Source organism: Stylophora pistillata, chromosome 3 (assembly GCF_964205215.1).
Source record: "Stylophora pistillata chromosome 3, jaStyPist1.2, whole genome shotgun sequence".
Classification (NCBI taxonomy): domain Eukaryota; kingdom Metazoa; phylum Cnidaria; class Anthozoa; order Scleractinia; family Pocilloporidae; genus Stylophora; species Stylophora pistillata.
Window position 1 is genome coordinate 36477545 of NC_142521.1, and position 18880 is coordinate 36496424.

The following is an 18880-nucleotide window of genomic DNA, read 5'->3' on the forward strand; positions in this document are numbered from 1 at the left end:
CAGTTTCCTTGTGAAATCAACAGTCCGGTGGAGTGAAGTTTCAGCTAAAGAATCCTTGTGTTTCCTTCTTTCATCTCGGCTCTGAACTTGTAAAACAGTTCTTTATGTAAATTATATCTTACCAAGTCGAAGTTGTACAGCAGCTGTAGCTCAGTTTCATTAAACACCAACATTTGCAGTCGTCGAGTAGAGAGGAAACGGAGGTAAGGTTGTTGTCTGCTGACCTAAGCGAGCATGCATTTGTTAGATTGTTTTACTGGATGTCCAAGGTTTCATACTCATGTATGCTCGAGTAATGTGGCACAGTTTTAATGGCTGCCTAGGTGAGTTTTGGAGATTGGCATTTACAACAGTTGTATAATAAATATGCTCATTTTAGATTAGCAACCTTTGCACTTCTTGATTATGAAAGTGAAAGTTGCCTATCTCGTCGTGTTCCTGGTTATTTATAGGGAACTGCACTTATGAATTCTTTGTTTTCCCAGTATCTCATTGTTGTTTGGTTGTCTATTTGTTTTATTTCATTTACTTTAGACTGTTTCTTGAAATATAGATGATTTTCGATTTTATCGGTTTAACTGCGTGCATTCAATACATCAATGTAAATGTATTGGATATGGTTATAAACAACAGTTTGCAAATTGAAACTTGAATTACTACATTGAAAACCAGGAGATTTAGGGGTGGTTCGGGTGGTTCGGTCGAACCCCCTAAATTGTCCCTCAGAACGCTGGAAGTCATGTTTCTGAAGACCTAATTTTCAAAATCTTGGACCCCTCTGAAGGGGAACAATTCTCTGAACCCCCTTGACTAAATCCTGGATCTGCCCTAGGACTTCTACATGTAGTTCCAATTTGCTCTTTAACTCTGAGCTGGGCAATGGCTTCACTGCTTATACCTTTGCTTTGCCCAATATTTGTTAAAATTTCTGCTGTTCAGTTCACTCTACATCAAATGCAAGAGAGCATTAATTTTTAATTGAATCACTTCTGTCACCGTCTAACCCCTGTGAAATATTTGTTCTATTTCATTTTACGACTTTTACAAAATTCAGATTTTACTAGTGGACATCAGAGTATTGTAAAGAACAGTGTCTTTTCCAATCCCTATAAGCTTCTTCAGTGTTACTAATTTGACCTATTTTGAAATGCTCTCCTGGTTCTGTTTTTATTTCCTTGTTAACTCAGCTAGGTTGTAGAATTCATTTTTACATAGGTGCCAACTGTCAATTAAAGAATTGTGATTCGGTTGCTAATTGAAGAATTGTGATTCGGTTACCATATGAAGCAATAATTTGGTTGCCTGTAAATCTCAGTGATTAAAAACTTGTTCTCTTTACTTGCAATGCAAAAAAGTTTTAAAGACCTGGACACTTTGCTGTAAACTATACCAACCAAAATAACAACCAACAAGATGGTGTGGGGGAATTTTCTTTTCCAAAATGGATCTCCTACAATGGGCTCTGTCGCATAATGTGTATCAGTAAAGTTTTGATCAGCAAACTTGACAGATAATTTGCAAGGCAACCAGAAAGAATATTGAAAAGTCTCCACGTAGTTTTGAAGACCAACCCCTCAGGATTCAAATTGTGCAGAAGTTTTACTTGTGTGGTGGGATTTGATTTGTGATTAATTTGCTAGAAGAAAGGTTGTCCATTTTGTATTGTTGCACCCCAGTTGGTTACAATTAAATCAAGCTAACACAAAAGAATTTTTGCCAAATAGTGCATTTGGTTACCTTTCCATTGATATTATAGTTTGGCGGTTAGATATGCTTCAAATAGCATGTTGAGAATTGTCTTTTTGCAAAGGACACCCATCAAGGTCTACAGTATTCGTAATAAAGAACACTGCCAAAATGTTAAATACATGTAGATTGCCTACCAGCATTACTAACCCTAACATTATAGTTCCAAACATTCAATTTTCAGTGGTATTGTCAGCCAGCTCAATTGCAATTTTGCTCCTTGTCTCCATGAATTGTATTCATCCAATTGTTTTTCTGTTGAAATTGTGTTTGCAAAATTTTTATATTTGAATGGATTGTTAGTTTGTTTGTAACTTTTTTCATCATGTACAGTACCTGTAATTTTTTTATTGGCACTAGTGGAGCTTTATTTTTTTGACAAATGACTCAGAAGTGAGGGCCTGTTTTAATTGCAAATCCATGTGTTCAGGAGCAAATGAACAAAAAGTTACAATTTAAACTTAATATCTGAACAACTCACTTGTAATTTTTTTATGGTGCATGCATATTGAACTGTAAAATAAATGGTTAATCTACGTAACCCTTTACCAGCAAGCCACGCATACATGGTAGTAATTACGACTATTGCTGTTGTTATTTGTTTCTTGTTGAAATTAAGAGACGGCATTATGTACGTGTGTACATTGCAAGGCTGTTTGATGTGACACCTATTGCAGCCTAAAACACCCACAATGATTCCTGATTTCCATTGCAGTGAACTGTTCATATAGCAACAAATCCCAAAACTTCAGCATTCTGCTCCAAGAGCAACACTGAAAAAGTGTCGATCTTTTAAGATCAAAACTTGTTCAAGAAATCAAAAGTTTGCAATCAAAACACACCTCAGGGCCAGATCTTGCTGTTTAGCTGGAAAATGCCTTCTCACTTTATTCGCTAGCCCTTGTTCTTCCTTTTGACAAAAGCTAGTGTCGCACACACAACCTTAGCCTCGTTTATGACCGAAAAGAATTCAGGGAAATTCCACCACAACTCGAGAAGGCAACACCTCACATTTCTATTTTAACAAATTATTAGAATCGTTTTAGGCCACCCAGTCCTACCAGCAAAATATCACATCAATCGAGACTTTTGCCACTCAAAACTGGCCCAAAAAGCCTTGGTAGGTCCTGGAAGCCATCCACAGATGGGCCAGAGACACGACTTCACTTGTGAACTCTTGAAGCTTGCATGAAAGCAATTTGGTGGTCCAGTCTACATGAAACCACCTCTCACCTCTGTTTTCTTTCAAAGGCTTGCCTCTACCCACGTTCCAGCTTAATGATGCTGTCCTGAGGGCTTCTGTTGAGGGAAAATGGCTCGAAAAACACTTATAAACGCGAGAAAATGAATCAATTTGAACGCATCCAAACACAAGCGGATGATCTAGGTCACGTGACCCTAAAGTCTGAACCCATGGTGTCTCAAAACTGCAAATATTGTAAGGGATACTACATGTAATGATAAACAAGGCGAGCTTAAGGTTTGTATGGCCAAATTATAAGGTTTTTCGCCTGCTGGTAAAGGGTTAATAAATAGATTTTGTGTTGACTTGTGTCTGATTGGTAATAGATCGCAGGTGACATCAAAATGCCAAGAGAACAAAAGTTAGTGGTGCAGCTGAATGTGTCACTGACATACTTCCTGTGTTTTGTCATCTTCTGTGATCTATTACTGAACAGACCAAAGGCAACATGGAATCTATTTGGTTTTTATGACCACAAAGCCAAAATCTGTTAACCTTGACACCCTAACTCCATGCTGTTCTGTGTACATTTTTTAAAATGTGACAAGGAGAGTTTGTTGAACAATTTAGAGCTTTTTCTAGTTGGTGATCATTTCCTTTATGCTCCTGACCTTAATGTGAGACCCAGGCGTGTTATTGTAAGGAGTAAATAGCTGCTGATCATTCTTAGGCATTCAAGGGTTATTGATGACATCATCTATGTGTTTGTTCTAAAATAGGTCATAAGTAAGAACCAATCAGAATGAAAGTATAATTAATTCATATGTGTTTTGCTTCCTTGCAGCTGAGTTCCAGAATATTCTGAATTCCAGTTGAGTTCCATTCCATCAACTGCAGGTGTTCTGATACCTGACTTAACAATAAGAACAGGTTTCTTTTGGATAGAAGTTATTTTCCTAGTAGCTGGCTAAATTTCATGCTGTCTACCAGATTAGTCATGCCAAGTAGATTGGTGTGAACACAATCAGCCACACATCAAGCAGGTAGTGGTTTATCTGGTGGATGGTATTATTGATTCAATTGAGCAACATTAAGTACCTGAGAGTTTAATACAACTGCTGTTATCATCTCCGAGGAGAAGCAACTTGAAAAGTGAGTGTTTATCTTACAGGTATTGACATTAATGAACAAGTAAATTATTAACATTATTATCCTCCACGTATGATGCACGATCCTTGCAGTAGAGAGCGCTATTTATGCAATAGCAAAAATCCGACCTGAAAAAAATCAGGCCTGTACGGGATTCGAACCACTGACCTCTGCGATACTAGTGCAGCGTTCTACCAATTGAGCTAACAAGCCAACTGGGAACAGGCCGTTAAGTTGATTCGTAATAAGCCCGTGACGATAAATCAGATACAATGTATATATGAAGATCATATATTTTGAACTGCGGTATTAAATACGTATGATGCACGATCCTCGCAGTAGAGAGCGCTATTTATGCAATAGCGAAAATCAGACCTGAAAAAAATCAGGCCTGTATGGGATTCGAACCACTGACCTCTGCAATACTAGTGCAGTGTTCTACCAATTGAGCTAACAAGCCAACTGGGAACAGGCCGTTAAGTTGATTCGTAATAAAGCCGTGATGATAAATCAGATACAGTGTATATATGAAGTTCATATATTTTGAACTGCCGTATTAAATACGTATAATGCACGATCCTTGCAGTAGAGAGCGCTATTTATGCGAGGATCGTGCATCATACGTATTTGATACTGCAGTTCAAAATATATGAACTTCATATATACATTGTATCTGATTATTATCCTCTGTCAAACTAATACTGATTAACAATAGACAGGATCACTATTGTTAATCAGTATTAGTTTGACAGAGGATAATAATGTTAATAGTGGGACATTGTGCTAGCTAGAGTAAACTAAAGGTACAATAGACAATTTTGAGAATAATAGCAAAACCAAATAAGAGCGAATGGTTGAATAGACCGAGTGAAAATTGAAAAATGTGAGACATGGGCGGAAAATTGAAAACCTTTATATTTTACCCACAGATACCTAACGGTGAACTTAGAAACATTGTCAGTAAGATTTTTTTCCCAAACTCGCTTCCTTATCTTAGAAAATTCATGAATACTGAAACAGGTGTCAGTAGGGCTCGGTGAAATGGCGGAAATCAGTGCCCAAAGTAGAGGCAAATGAACTTTGCTCATGTAAAGCACCAAAGAAAGCAAGCTCATATTAATTGATAAATTTGTATAGGAGGGATTGAGGTGTGGCTTAAGTCTAAAACTGGACCATTGTATTTAATTTTGAGCTCATGAAACCCTTTTAAAAATCACCAATATTTCAAAATTCAAATAATCTATTGCATTTCCTAACAAATTTTCAATTATCATTTTTTCCCATGCAGTATGACTCAGAATTGGTTCAGGTTAAACTTATGATGAGTGGAAATTGAGTTGTTTTTGAGGATATAAAAATTAGTTTTGGGCTTTTCATTTCTGCATGGAAAAACCAGGCTGAACTTCAAAAAAGTAATTTTTCAATTGATGTGCCACCTCTCAGGAAGTCTAGAAAAAAAGTTGCTCTTAACTTGATAAACTTATGTTATTAGAGTTTGATTTATATACTGGTATTACAAATTCTACAAACTGGACTAACCTTTCTGTTGCCATATTCTAAACATTTATTACCTATCGATCACTTTCCTTGGGTTTCTCATTTTTTCTGGGCAGATTTAGTGTGGCAAAATCATTACTAGTTGCAGGCTCTGCTTTGTTATTAGCAGGCTTTGGGAGCAGTTTCATATTTCTATTACTGCACTGAATAGACTTGTGTTCACAACAACTTGTGTAAAAGCATAGAATAGATCTCAATTTCAAAAATCTACTTAGGGAACCAAACCATTGTGTATTTTTCTTTTATCCTGTTACTCAGTTATTCTTCACTGCTTTTGTACACTTTTGAAAAGCAGTTTTCAAAAGTGGATTTTTCTGACAGTTCATGAACAGGGAGCCAGATCCATTGACTACCAAAATCTCGTAGGCGATTAATAGGTGTACGGCTGTAACTGTACTTTTTGATTAGTTAAGCTTGAGAATTCATTTTGTTTTGAATTCCTAATGATCTCAGTTTGGCAGCTTTTCATTGTCCAATAATGTTTTTTTCTAACTTCCTTGAGTGTGGGTGTTGTAGAAATTGAAATCATATTTTTCTGTGCTATAGGAAAATAATTATATTGAGGGAAAAATCAGCTGACAGAAATGCCAAAGGCAACACAGAAAACAAAAGGAAGACTAAGCAATACCCTTGCAGAAGAGCGGGGTAGTAGACCACAGAAAATAGCAAAGGCTGCACACAAAGCTGGAGATGAATCTAGTGATGAAGGAGATATTCCACCTGAAGTTAGAGTCAATCTTCCATCACTAAAGGAAATTCATGCAGAGCTAAAGGATCCAAAGGATGTGAATCTGCCTGTGGACATTTTGTTACTAACAGCCAAGAACTGTGAGTTCATAGCTTGTTACATGCTGCTGAAAAATCCATTCAGATGTTGGTTTGATGGTGTGGGGTATGTTTACTTTGGAGAGATGGGTGATGGTGGTGGAGAGAAATTGAAAGTTGCTTTATTGAGATGCCACAGAGGTTCCATTGGTCCTGGAAGCTCCCTGATTACCATGAAAAATGCTGTCTCTGTACTGGGGCCCAAGGCTGTCATTTCTGCTGGGGCTTGCAGTGGCTTAAACCCTGAGAAGACTAAGTTAGGAGATGTGGTTGTCTCTGCGAAACTAACAACTTATGCATCTAAGATAGTAACAAGCTGTGGAGAGCAATCAACAGGCATGAGAAGTTATGTGAGTAGAAATTTTCTTGACCTGATCAAATGTGCAGACCATGGATGGAAGGCACCTTTAAAAAACCCAGAAGCTCTAGACATCAACGTACATTGTGATGGAGAGTTTTTGAGTGGTCCAGAGCTGATCAGTGCTGAATGGCGACGGGATGAACTGGCTAAGTCCTATCCACTGGCAACTGCAATTGAAATGGAGGGTGAGGGTGAGCTCATGTTTAGTCTTGCTTCAGCTGCTCAGAGATTCTTTGGATTCATAGCTGTTGGTTTTGTGTGAGCTTTGAGTCGTCACTATAGCAAAGTTGAATCATTTTTTTACTTGTGAAACAGGGTACTCGTAAATATTTGGGATGGGGCAGGTTTTCTGTTTTACATGTGAGATAAAATTAATATTCTACAAAATTGTTTTTGCTCTAATACCAGTAGCCATGTGCAATCTTTGACCGTCTATATTTATAGATAAGACCTTTATTTAAACACGATAATAATTAAAGCTAACAGCTTGAGGGGTCGTGTATTTAGTTTATACATTATTAAAATAAGAAGAAGACTCGCTAAATAAGTAAAAGGCTTAAACACTATAACATCTAAATCAAAAGTAGAGAAAGTCATCATTTTTATGGCGGACAGCTGAGGCTGAAGCAATATACTTTTTAAGTTACAAGATGCAATTGGTCATTCAATTAAACTTGATTCTCTAAACCTACTTGTTATACCTTCAATCATCTGATTACGTGATTCAATGAAGAAGAGGCCAAGCTTTCTTTATTATGCTTTTGAAATGGCTCTATTTGTCACAGACTAAAATCCAACAATTCCCCTTGGCTTTTTCTAGTGCTAATGCAACAAGTACTAATCTACCAAAATTACTGCTATTACAGGCAGCCAACCGTATGACTACTGAGTTTTGCAAAAGTTTTGTAATCAAGTAAGCTGATTATACAGGTTCCTAGGCAATTTATTGTTGAATAAAGACAGAATATCGAAAGCAATAAATGAAGAGTGAGTGTCTCCTGACTGATTCACCAAGTGAACCATAATCTTTCAGAGATGAATACTCAGTGCAGTGTGCAGTTGAGTTAGACCATTTATAATAATTATACACAATTGTTCTTGAGTTTAACCAATGTCTTTTACATTTATAAATTCAGGTATTTTTGCTGCTGCATTTGATGAGCAGATTGAATGGCTGGTAGTAAAGGGAATTGCAGATTTTGCTGATAGCAGAGACTGCACATCAGAGAACTGGAGACCTTTTGCAAGTGTAATGGCTGCTTCAGTTGTTGCAAATATTTTAAGCGATGCTGTTGTGTTTCGGGGATGGCCTCATAAAGGTGATTGTGATTTTGTGATTGCCATACACACCTATAATCATATCATGAATACTAAAGAAGACCCTTGAGGTATGAGGTTAGAAAACTATAATCATATCATGAATACTAAAAAAGACCCTTAAGATATGAGGTTAGAAAACTATAATCATAATTATCATGAATACTAAAGAAGACCCTTGAGATATGAGGTTAGAAAACTATATGCACACCAAACAGAATAGTTTTGACTCTTAGGTTGTCATTGATGATGTCTGCTTTCAAGTTGGCGTGTTACTCGCTGACTTTCTGTTGGCAGATTGGTGACAACAATTGATGAAGATCATGCTTCCTTCTACATTACTGTATATTTACAATTGAACTGTATCTCATGTTTAATTACTTTACTTGTTTTTATAAGGTGGAAAGAGGAAGTCATCAAGCGATTCACTGGACCAGGACAAAAAGCGTACAAAGCTGGAACGTATTTATGGCAAGGACTTTAGTTTAAAATTTCCATAATTTATAGTTTCAGACTGGAGGCCTCACCCGATTGCACAATTTCCTTAAGATCCAAAGCTTTCCCTAAATTATCTAAAAAAATAAAGCTGTACAGTAAATCATATCACTTACCACAGATGAAAATAGTGTTAATTTCCTTATCAGATTTTGCATTTATTCAGTCTTGTGTACCGGAACAGTAGGCTCACCATAGGGCATTATTCACCGCTGTTCTTGAAATGAGCCCTCGCTCCTCATTTTCACGAGAGGATCGAAAGACCACACCAGATAAGGGGAGGGGGGGAAGAGGAGGGGGGAAGTTGAACCTAAAAATAAAAAGGTAGTGTCCAGATCAAGGGGGTGGGGGGGAGTTGAGATCAAGGGGAATATAGAATGATATAATTAATGACAATAGGAATAATTCTATTTAATCACGGATTTGAAGAGTAGCTTTGCTTAAGAGTCGGGATAAAAGCAGCCCCAAAACTGATGAAAAAAACCCAGCCTACGAATGATTACGTTCTCTTCAATTTGAGAGTTACCAAAAATTTAGGAAGCTGTTTCTATTTTTCTTGCCTACAGATTCCTCTGCAATGCAATTTTTAGAATGGAGCCAGAATCAGCTGCGAGAGTTTTACAGCACCATGTGTCAAGTGAAAATAACACCATGGGACCCAGACAACACGGTACACATTAATGACATATACATACAGTTGACGTTATTACAAGACAACAGAAAACCTGGCGGGGCAACGAAAAATAGGGTGGGAGACATCAGTGAAGTATTTGAAGGTGACGAACATCATCCCATCCGGAGACGAATTGTAGTGTATGGAAGACCTGGAATAGGAAAGTCTACTTTCACTCAGAAGCTAGCTGTGGATTGGGCAGGTGGGAAAAAGGAGATCCTCAGAAAGTTTTCTCTTTTACTGGTAATCAAGTTGCGAGATGTTTGTGATATTCCGGACCTCTGTGCCATGTTGAAAACCGCTGAACTGTTGTCTGCTGATGACCCGATGGCAGTCAATAACTTGTATGAATATGTCCGTCAGAACCAGGAGAAAGTGCTGCTTATTTTGGACGGATATGACGAGTACAGCGGTGGAAAGTCATCTCCAGTTCACCAGATTTGGAGAGGCAGTCAACTGAGAGACTGTTGTGTCATGATCACAACACGACCAGTAAAAGAGGATGAGCTCAGAATGCCAAGTCATGCTCAGTTTGAAATCAACGGGCTCGATAGCAGGGAACAAAAGGAACAGTTTGCAAGAAAGATTCTTGCTGATAAGGGGGACGTTGAAGGGTTACTTGACTACCTGGAAGAGCAGGACCTTGAAGAGATGGCAGAAATACCGCTTTTGTTGTTGATGTTGTGTCTTCTCTGGAAAGAGAAAAAGCATCAGTTAACTACATCTCGTGCGCACATTTACGTACAATTTATTCAGACTCTCTTGGATCACATGGCTACAAAAGATGCAGACAACGTCGCAACAGGTAAAAGCATAGATGAATATCAAGAGGAACTTTACAAAATAGGAAAACTTGCATATGATGCTCTTTTGGAGGACCATCTTTATTTTAACTTCAGCAAATGTGCGCATGGCGATCTATTTGAGAAGCTAATACATGTCGGTTTTTTCCAAGTTTCCAAACGTTCCGCTTTGAACCGTGAGAAGATCGTTTATTTTCTTCATAAGTCTGTCCAGGAGTTTCTCGCCGCCCAGTTCATTGTTGAAGAACTGACTGTGAAGAAGAATGAAACTGTCACCTGCCTGTCAAGAATGGATACGTTTGAGAAATCAAGGAAGATGGCTGAAGTGCTAAAATTCGCATGTGAGTTGTCATTAAAAGCTGCCGGGATTCTTTTTGATCATCTACATGACTTTGGAGAGAAAGATCACAAATTACCAGTTCACCAAGACACCTTCTGAAGATGATTTGTCTCTCGAACAAGTACTGTTTATTGGTTTCTGTGTCGATTGTTTGTTTTTTTGTCCAGCCTCAGACAGAACAGCCGTGTATTCTGCATTTCTCTCATGTGTTAACCATGTTGTGATACTTAAGGACATAGACATGTATACTGCTGCTGTAGAACACATCTTCAAATCTGTCAGCAGTTTCCCAAACTATTTATTTTTAGAGAGGCGGCAGTATGAACATTTTCCCGATGATGTTCTACCAATAATGTTAGACTTGAACGCGGTCGTTTTAACGTCTTCTGGAGAAAGTAAAGATGTACAAAAGTACGCGAAAATATTTGTTGGGAACTCTTTCCTCAAACAATCCGGAGGGAGAAACTTTGTCTATCTAACTGACATAACAGATGAGGATTTTCAGTCTGGATTGCTTTCTGAACTGTTATCAGCGCCGGTTTGCTCTTCTCAGCCACCTGTGGATAATGTGGTAAATAATGAAAACAACAACATTGATTTGCCTTTGACTGAGAACCACTGTTTGTCACTGGTGAGAGAGGTTGACATTTGGGTTTACACAGTTGAGGATGCTGCTCTGTTGGAGAACGTGATGCCTTTAGTAACAGCTCCTCGAAAAATTACAATCAGAATATGGAGACAGGAGGAGGAGGAGGAGGAGGAAGCCTTTGATGAATTGATTGAGAGCGCGATTAACGGAATTAATTTTACTGACAATCTCTACAGTTTAAAACTTATCGACACCAATAATGCAGGAGAGTGTGCTGCTTTTATCTCTGACTCACTGCAGCATTCTCCAAATTTGTGTGAGCTCAACCTGTCCTGCATCCTTTTACACAGTGGTGTGAGTCATTTGGCTGAGAATCTTCATCACGTGCCACAGTTGACGGAATTAGTGTTGTGGGATGTACAAATGGGAGAAAAGGAATGTGCGGCACTGGCTGCCTCATTAAAGTACTTAAACAAGTTAGAAAAACTAAATATATGCGACAATGCCCTGGGTCACGGGATTATTGAACTGGCCAAGAACCTGAACAATGTACCCAATCTAACTAATCTGAACCTGAGTAATACAAATATGGGTGAAGATGAAGCATCAGCACTGGCCCATGCACTTAAGTATGTACCAGTGCTAAAATCTCTTGAGCTAGATTCCAATCCACTTGGCCGCGGGGTCAGGGATCTGGTCCAACATCTCAGCAGTGTTCCTGAACTGAGGCACCTGTACCTTAGAGGTGTTCAGATGACAAGGACAGAATGTGAAGAGTTGTTTACAGCTGCAGTAAATGGGAGGAGAATTTTTTTGGAAACCGATTACCATGTAAGTGCCTTTTTGTCGTTTCACTCAGTTGTTATGCATCTAATTTTTGTTTAGATGCTCTTCAGCAGAGCACTTGTTAATGTTTCCAATAACTTGCTTTGAACTCAATTAATCAGATTATTTTTCGTGAGAAAGAATACAGTCTTCAGGAACAGTCACTGTTTTCAGAATTTTCTTTTTCTATTTTGCGACGTTAGGAGCCAATGTTGTAGACGGAGACCGTAACAAACCCACGTTAAGTACTTTTATGGCTCATGCGTAGCTTGTTTAAAGATGACTTGAAGAAAACAATGACGAAGAATAAATTTAGGGACTTCCAAATGACTTGACATTTCCTGATTACACAATAATTAAAAACTTTGGGAGTTCATTCGATTGACCTTTGCTTTGCTTGTGTAGTTACGCCTTACTTGAGAGAGAAAAAAAAAAATGAGTTGTGAGAAATTTCTCTCTGACCAAACTCCTCTGCTCAATTTTGAATTTTGAAATTGTTCGGCTACTGTTATTATTGTGGGATGCTTTTAATTGCGTTTGATTATTTAACGAGAAAGGATTGTTCAACCCATACGTGCTTTGAATTCGATGAAGTTGTTCCCTACATTATGTGCCGGCATTTATTCACTTTTGCTATCAGGGAGCGTGAACCTCAAGAAATATAAATGAGCAAACAAAAGGGATTTTTCCTTTTTTGAAATCCGAATTCGTTTTTTTTAAAGTGAATGTCCCGTGGATTCTATTGTCATATCTTCACGTCTTAAAGGTTTGTACCGATGATAGGAAATAATTCACCAAAAGGTGAAGGTGTAATGATTGTCATCCTAAACGAAACTGGCGCGGTGTTATAATTTACTGGGACTTAAATGGTTCCCTTATACTTATGTATCAGTTGGATTCTTTTCTTCTTTGGGTTATTTTCCCGTGTGAATAATTCTGTCAGTTGCACGTAGAGCCTCCTGGTCTCCTATGTCTCCATGATAACACTATTTTGTTTTGAAAAATCAAAGAACAACATTGCAAATAATGAATTTTTCTTGAGTGAATCTCGTAAGTCTCTGTCTCAACTTGGTCTTGCAATCGTCCATTAAATAATCCTGAAACATATGTGTGAACTGCGGTTATGAGACGTATATGAGAACGATCCTTCTCTTTGTTTGATTTATCATCCACGGGTTTATATCGAATTAATTTGATGGCCTGCTCCCAGTTGGCTTGTTAGCTCAATTGGTAGAGCGCTGCACTAGTATCGCAGAGGTCAGTGGTTCGAATCCCGTACAGGCCTGAAATTTTTTTCAGGTCTGATTTTCACTATTGCTCAAATAGTGCTTTACTGCGAAGAAAGAAAGAAACAAATTTAGCTTTCAAGACTTGAATACTACATATTTTCTGTCAGTAGTGTCCAGTATAGTACATGAAGTTGTCCTAATGGAACGAGGTTTGGTGATATTTTTTGATAAACTTTGTGAGTTGATTTGATTGGCCTTTGTTTTTGACGTAATATTGAAAGAGAAATCTTCTGTAGTTACGCCTTACATGAGGGAGAGAAGAAAAGATGAATTGTGAGAATTTTTCTCTGACAAAATTTCTTTGGGTAATTAGGAGTTTAATTTTTGAAATTTTTAGGCTCGTGTTGTTTTTGTGGGATGCGTGTATTTGGGTTTTTAATTGAGAACCCCGCCAATAAACAACTAAAAAACAAAACAAATCATTTTAAAAGGCGCTACCCGCGACACGCGACCATTAGTCAAACTCGGCACTGTGTTATTATTTACTCGCTCTTCAGTGGTTTCCTTATTCTTATTTATCAGTTGGATTCTTTTCTCTTTTGGCTACTCTGCTCGTGTTGTGTAACTCTGTCAGAAATCGGGGCCTATCGGTCTCTCGCGTCGTATAAGCTCACTTTTGATTTGTTTTGTTTTTCATCATCATTATTTACTAGGTGTCTCGCATTTGCTTCAAACATGGAGTTTTGTCAGAATAGTACGGTTTCAGGGAAAGGAAAACTCTATGCTTCTAGTAAAGCTGAGAAAAACATTACAACGAGAACCCCGGATCATCAAAAAGGAATATCTAGAGTTGTCTAACTTTCAGTCGTGTAACAGTGTTTTGAACTTGTAATAGACCTCAACAGCTTGGGAAATATGTAGAATTTATTTCTGCACTCCTTCTCTCTAGAAGCATATAGAGTTAAACTGAAACAGACAAATTACAATCGTTTGTAGGCACTCTGCTGTAATGTCCCTGAACTAATTCAAACAGCAAATATGTTTTAATTGTACTTACAATTCTGTATTCCTTTCCCGAAGTAAACCTTGTATTCGTGTTACGATTCTTGCTCTTTTCGTACCTAGGGACTATGAACGAAATAGCGTCCCCTCTGAAGTTTCGAAGCGCGTGTTTTATTTTATAGATATATGCCCCTAGGGATGTTACGTAACTAGACAAGGATTAAAAAAATTTCGTGCAAAATAAACAGTTTTGCTAGTGGAGAAATGATGTGGAGTAAAACCCGTCGCGTGTAAGCGTGAAAGGTTAAAAAGTTATTAAATTTTTTATTTTTCCTCGGGTAAGGAATGATAGCCAATACTTTGTATGCGGATTTATATCAATTTGAGAAGATGTTAGACAGTTTTCTTTCCTTTTAAAAATATATTATTTAATTTATTCATCTGTTTGTCTGTTAAGTGTCGCCTTATTTTAATCGCCAGGGACCATTGCTGTTTGTTATTTATATCTGAGAACAATTTCCCTGTTGTGAAATGAAGTGTTATTCGCTTGTAGCTATTTGAATTCAAAAGTGAATATTCTCTTCCACTGCTCGCTTTTTGGACAAATATATTTGAATGGGTCAAGTAATTAGCGTGTGTGTGAAAAAGTAAGTTGAGTGTTACACATAGTAAATGAAACAGGTGTTTTTTACCACAGCGATGGAAAGGTCACATTCCGATATACGCGGGGGAAAGCAAGGTGTTTTGAAAATTTATCTTCCATTAAAGTACAAGTTGAGTGTTACACATTATTGGTGCTGTGGTTGATATTGTTGCCCTTTATTCTTGTGATAGGAGGTGAAATATTCATATATAGAGTACAGGTTCATCGTCCGACTTCGTACAAAAGCTGAGCTGAAAAGAAAAGGAATAAGATTCAGAAACGAGCCATATGATGATGATGAGGATGAGGATGATGAGGATAACGAGGATGTTTGCTTGTGAAATCGGAGCGTGATCATCAATATCCTGCAGATGTCCTACCGCGTGTAAATAGCGGCTGATAAGCCCCCCCTACTTATAACCTCCCCCTTTGTTATAGACCCATTTACCTGTAAACAGCAACAAAAAAAATCTGACTACAAGCCCCAAACTAGCTTTTCTTTAAGAGGTAGGAACTCTGTGCTGTTTCAAACTAAAAGTTTGAAAAGTGCGAAACAATAAGTTGACCTCTTCATTTTGTATTAAAAAGAAAAAAAAATTAAAAAGAACCTACACAAAACAAACAAACAAACAAACAAACTTTCATGGTAAATCGCAGACGGCTTCTTGATGTATTAAATTACTATCAAAGGGCTACAGTATTTTCTTTCTTGCTTCCTTTAATTCTAACCAGACGTATGTTCAGACAAAAGGGTGTATCGCCTGATTCCCGTTCTCTTGCATTCAGTTCGCCCAACTTGATGTGCTTTATCCAGTGTGATGTAGACGTTAGCGCATGTTTTGTGGAATGACTGATTGGTTTTCTGAGATACTGCAACAGATGACGGAGATGAACTCTATCTCCTGTCCGAAATGGAAAATGTTGTTCAAAATTACACTAGTTTCCTAACTGGAGAGCTTAGAGGTAATTATGTCTAGACAATAGCCCATTTCCGAATTACCCTTGGCCTCTTTTTCAGGACGAGGCCTGGTGCTCTGCCATTCTTGTGAAAATGAGTTTAATTTGCATGTGAATGAATACTTATAATCATATGAAAGAATGAGCACCAGGACTCGTTTTGAAAATGAGGCCAAGGGTAATTCGGAAATTGGCTATTATGGCCTTGCCTTGGTACGCATATTCAACATGTCCTCAGAGAGTCACGGAATGCTTAAACTCCAGTATTTCGCTGAATATTTCTCTTTCTTTTTATGACTTAAAGGGCCATCTGTGGAATTTTCGGCAAAACTGTTACTACCACAAGTAACAATGAGACATTTTTAGAACATTCAACACTTCCGTCTTGCGCTAAAGATTATCTTATCACGTGACTGACTTGCGTGAGTGGAATGCGCTAGCTAGGGAGTTTCCTTGTGAAATCAACAGTCCAGTGGAGTGAAATTTAAGCTAAAGAATCCTTGTGTTTCCTTCTTTCATCTCAGCTCTGAAGTTTTAAAACAGTTCTTTATGTAAAGTACATCTCATCAAGTCGAAGTTGTACAGCAGCTGTTGCTCAGTTTCATTAAACACCAACATTTGCAGTCGTCGAGTAGAGAGGAAAGTTACGTAGGTAAGGTTGTCTTCTAACCTAAGCGAGCATGCATTTATTAGATTGGTTTACTGGATGTCCAAGGTTTCATACTCATGTATGTGCGAATAATATGGCACAGTTTTATGGCTGCTTAGGTGAGTTTTGGAGATTGGCATTTACAACAGTTGTATAATAAATATGCTCATTTTAGATTTGCAACCTTTGCAATGCTTGATCATGAGAGTGAAAGTTGCTTATCTTATCATGTTCCTGGTTATTTATAGGGAACTGCACCCATGAATTCTTTGTTTTCCCAGTATCTCATTGCTGTTTGGTTGTCTATTTGTTTTATTTCATTGACTTGAGACTATTTTTTGAAAAATAGATGACTTTCGATTTCATCGGTATAACTGCGTGCATTCAAGACATCAATTTAAATGTATTTGGATATTGTCATCAACAACAGTTTGCAAATATTAAAACTTAAATTACCACATTGAAAAACATCTCGGCCTGGAGAATTAGACTTTATTCCAGTGAACTGAATGGCTAAAGCCAAGATAATTCTGGAATATCGTGAATGCTTCTAGAGGATTTTTTAATGTGACATGCATTTGCGATCATGACTTTGCCCAGCTTCCTATATCCCAGCGGTTTACGAATAAATCGTCTTTTTCTTCAAGTTAATTTTGATATTGTTGGCAATTATTAAAAGTGCTATATTCTAATTTTTACCTTTTACCGCTGTAGTTGCTTTTTTAAATATAGTTGCTCTGACACTGAAGAGCACTCGGTTTGAAACTTTTAATTTCTGTCACCCTCAAACTGCTGTGAGATGTTTGTTCTATTTTAACTTACCCCTGGGATAAATTTAAATTTTACATGTGGACGTGAGACTATAGTAAAGAACAGTGTCTTTTCCAATCCCTACAAGCTTCTTGTTACTAATCTGAGCTACTTTGAAATGCTCACCTGGTTCTGTTTTTATTTCATTGTTAACTCAGCTAGGGTGTAGAATTCATTTTTACTTACAGGTGCCAAGTGTCAATTAAACAATTGTGATTGAGTTGCCAGATGAAGCAATGATTTGGTTGCCAGTAAATCTCAGTGATTACAAAAGTGTTCTCGATCTTTACTTGCAATGCAAAAAAGTCTTTAAGACCCTGCTGACACTTCGCTGTAAACCAGCATGATGTTATACCAGCCAACATTAAATGGTGTGGGGGGATTCGGTTTTTCAAAATGGATCTCCCACAATGGGCTCTGTCACATAATGTGTATCAGTATAGTTTTGATCAGTAAACTTGAAAAGTAAATTGCAAGGCAACCGGATTCAAATTGTGTGGAAGTTGTGCAGTAAGATTTTATAATAGTGTGATTAATTTGCTCAAAGAACCATCATCCATTTCAGATTGTTGCATCCCAGTTAGTTTACAATTATTATGATTTATGAAGCTAAAACAAAATAATTTTTGCCAAATAGTGCATTTGGTAACCTTTCCACTGATATGATTATAGTTTATGTTGGTTATATTTTTAAGTAGCATGTTGAGAATTTTTTTTACAAAGGAAACCCATGAAGGTTTATAGTATCCTTAAAAAAGAACACTGCGAAAATGTTTGATGCATGTAGATTGCCTGCTAGCATTAATTTACTAACCCTTAGATTATAGTTGCAAACATTCAATTTTCAGTGGCATTGTCAGCCAGGTCAGGTTGTAATAATTCTCCTTGTCTCCATAAATTGTATAAATCTATGTTTTTCTTTTGGAATTTTGTTTGCAAAATTTTTATATTTGAATGGATTGTTCGTGTAAATGTATCTTGTTAAATATAAAGTGTATTTGTTAGTAAGGTTTTTAATCATGTACAGTCACTGTAATATTTTTAATTGGCACTATATAGTGGAGCTTTTGTTTTGACAAATGACTCAGAAGTGAGAGCCTGTTTTAGTTGCAAATCCATATGTTCAGGAGCAAAAAAACAAAAAGTTACAATTTAAACTTACTATCTGAACAACTCACTTGTTATTCTTTTATGGTGTATGCATATTTAACCGTTAAATAAAACAATGGTTAATCTGCATAATAAATAAATTTTGTGTTGCCTTGTGTCTGTTTGGTAATAGATCACAGGTGACATCAAAATGCAAAAAGATCAAAAATTAGTGGTGCAGCCAAGTGTTACTGACATACTTCCCATGTTTTGCCATCTTCTGTGATCTATTACTGTACAGACCCAAGGCAAATGTAATCTATTTGGTTTTTTTTTACCACAAAGCAAAAATCTGTTAACCATTAACACCGTAACTCCATACTGTTCTGTTTACATTTTTAAGATGTGACAAGGAGAGTTTGTTGAACAATTTAGAGCTTTTTCTAGTTGATCATTTCCTTGATTCTCCTGACCTTAATATGTGAACCAGGGGTGTTATTGTAAGGAGAAAAAAGCTGCAGATCCTTCTTAGGGGACTTGAATACTACATGTTTTCTGTTGGTAGTGTCCAGTATAGTACATGAAGTTGTCCTAATGGAACGAGGTTTGGTGATATTTTTTGATAAACTTTGTGAGTT

The 18880-nt window shown here is 37.3% G+C and overlaps 1 protein-coding gene, 1 non-coding gene and 1 pseudogene across 3 annotated transcripts in view; 2 read left to right on the forward strand and 1 right to left on the reverse strand.

Moving 5' to 3' along the window:
- Positions 1-173, reverse strand: part of LOC148735885 (guanylate-binding protein 6-like) — a 76907-nt pseudogene extending 76734 nt beyond the window's left edge. Inside the window, exon 1 of the transcript XR_015998631.1 lies at positions 123-173. The product of XR_015998631.1 is annotated as a guanylate-binding protein 6-like (transcript). The remainder of the gene's footprint in view (positions 1-122) is intronic.
- Positions 1-18880, forward strand: part of LOC111344668 (NLR family CARD domain-containing protein 4) — a 22072-nt gene continuing 3192 nt past the window's right edge. The window contains exons 1-8 of the transcript XR_015998694.1: positions 1-203; positions 2998-3226; positions 3774-4081; positions 6182-7012; positions 7958-8140; positions 8538-8609; positions 9200-11869; positions 14929-15066. This is a non-coding gene — a transcript (NLR family CARD domain-containing protein 4). The remainder of the gene's footprint in view (positions 204-2997; positions 3227-3773; positions 4082-6181; positions 7013-7957; positions 8141-8537; positions 8610-9199; positions 11870-14928; positions 15067-18880) is intronic.
- The window catches only part of LOC148735888 (NLR family CARD domain-containing protein 4-like), a 31912-nt gene continuing 28105 nt past the window's right edge, over positions 15074-18880 (forward strand). The window contains exons 1-2 of the mRNA XM_088753232.1: positions 15074-15700; positions 16219-16346. The gene's annotated coding sequence lies outside the window, so the exon portion shown is untranslated. The remainder of the gene's footprint in view (positions 15701-16218; positions 16347-18880) is intronic.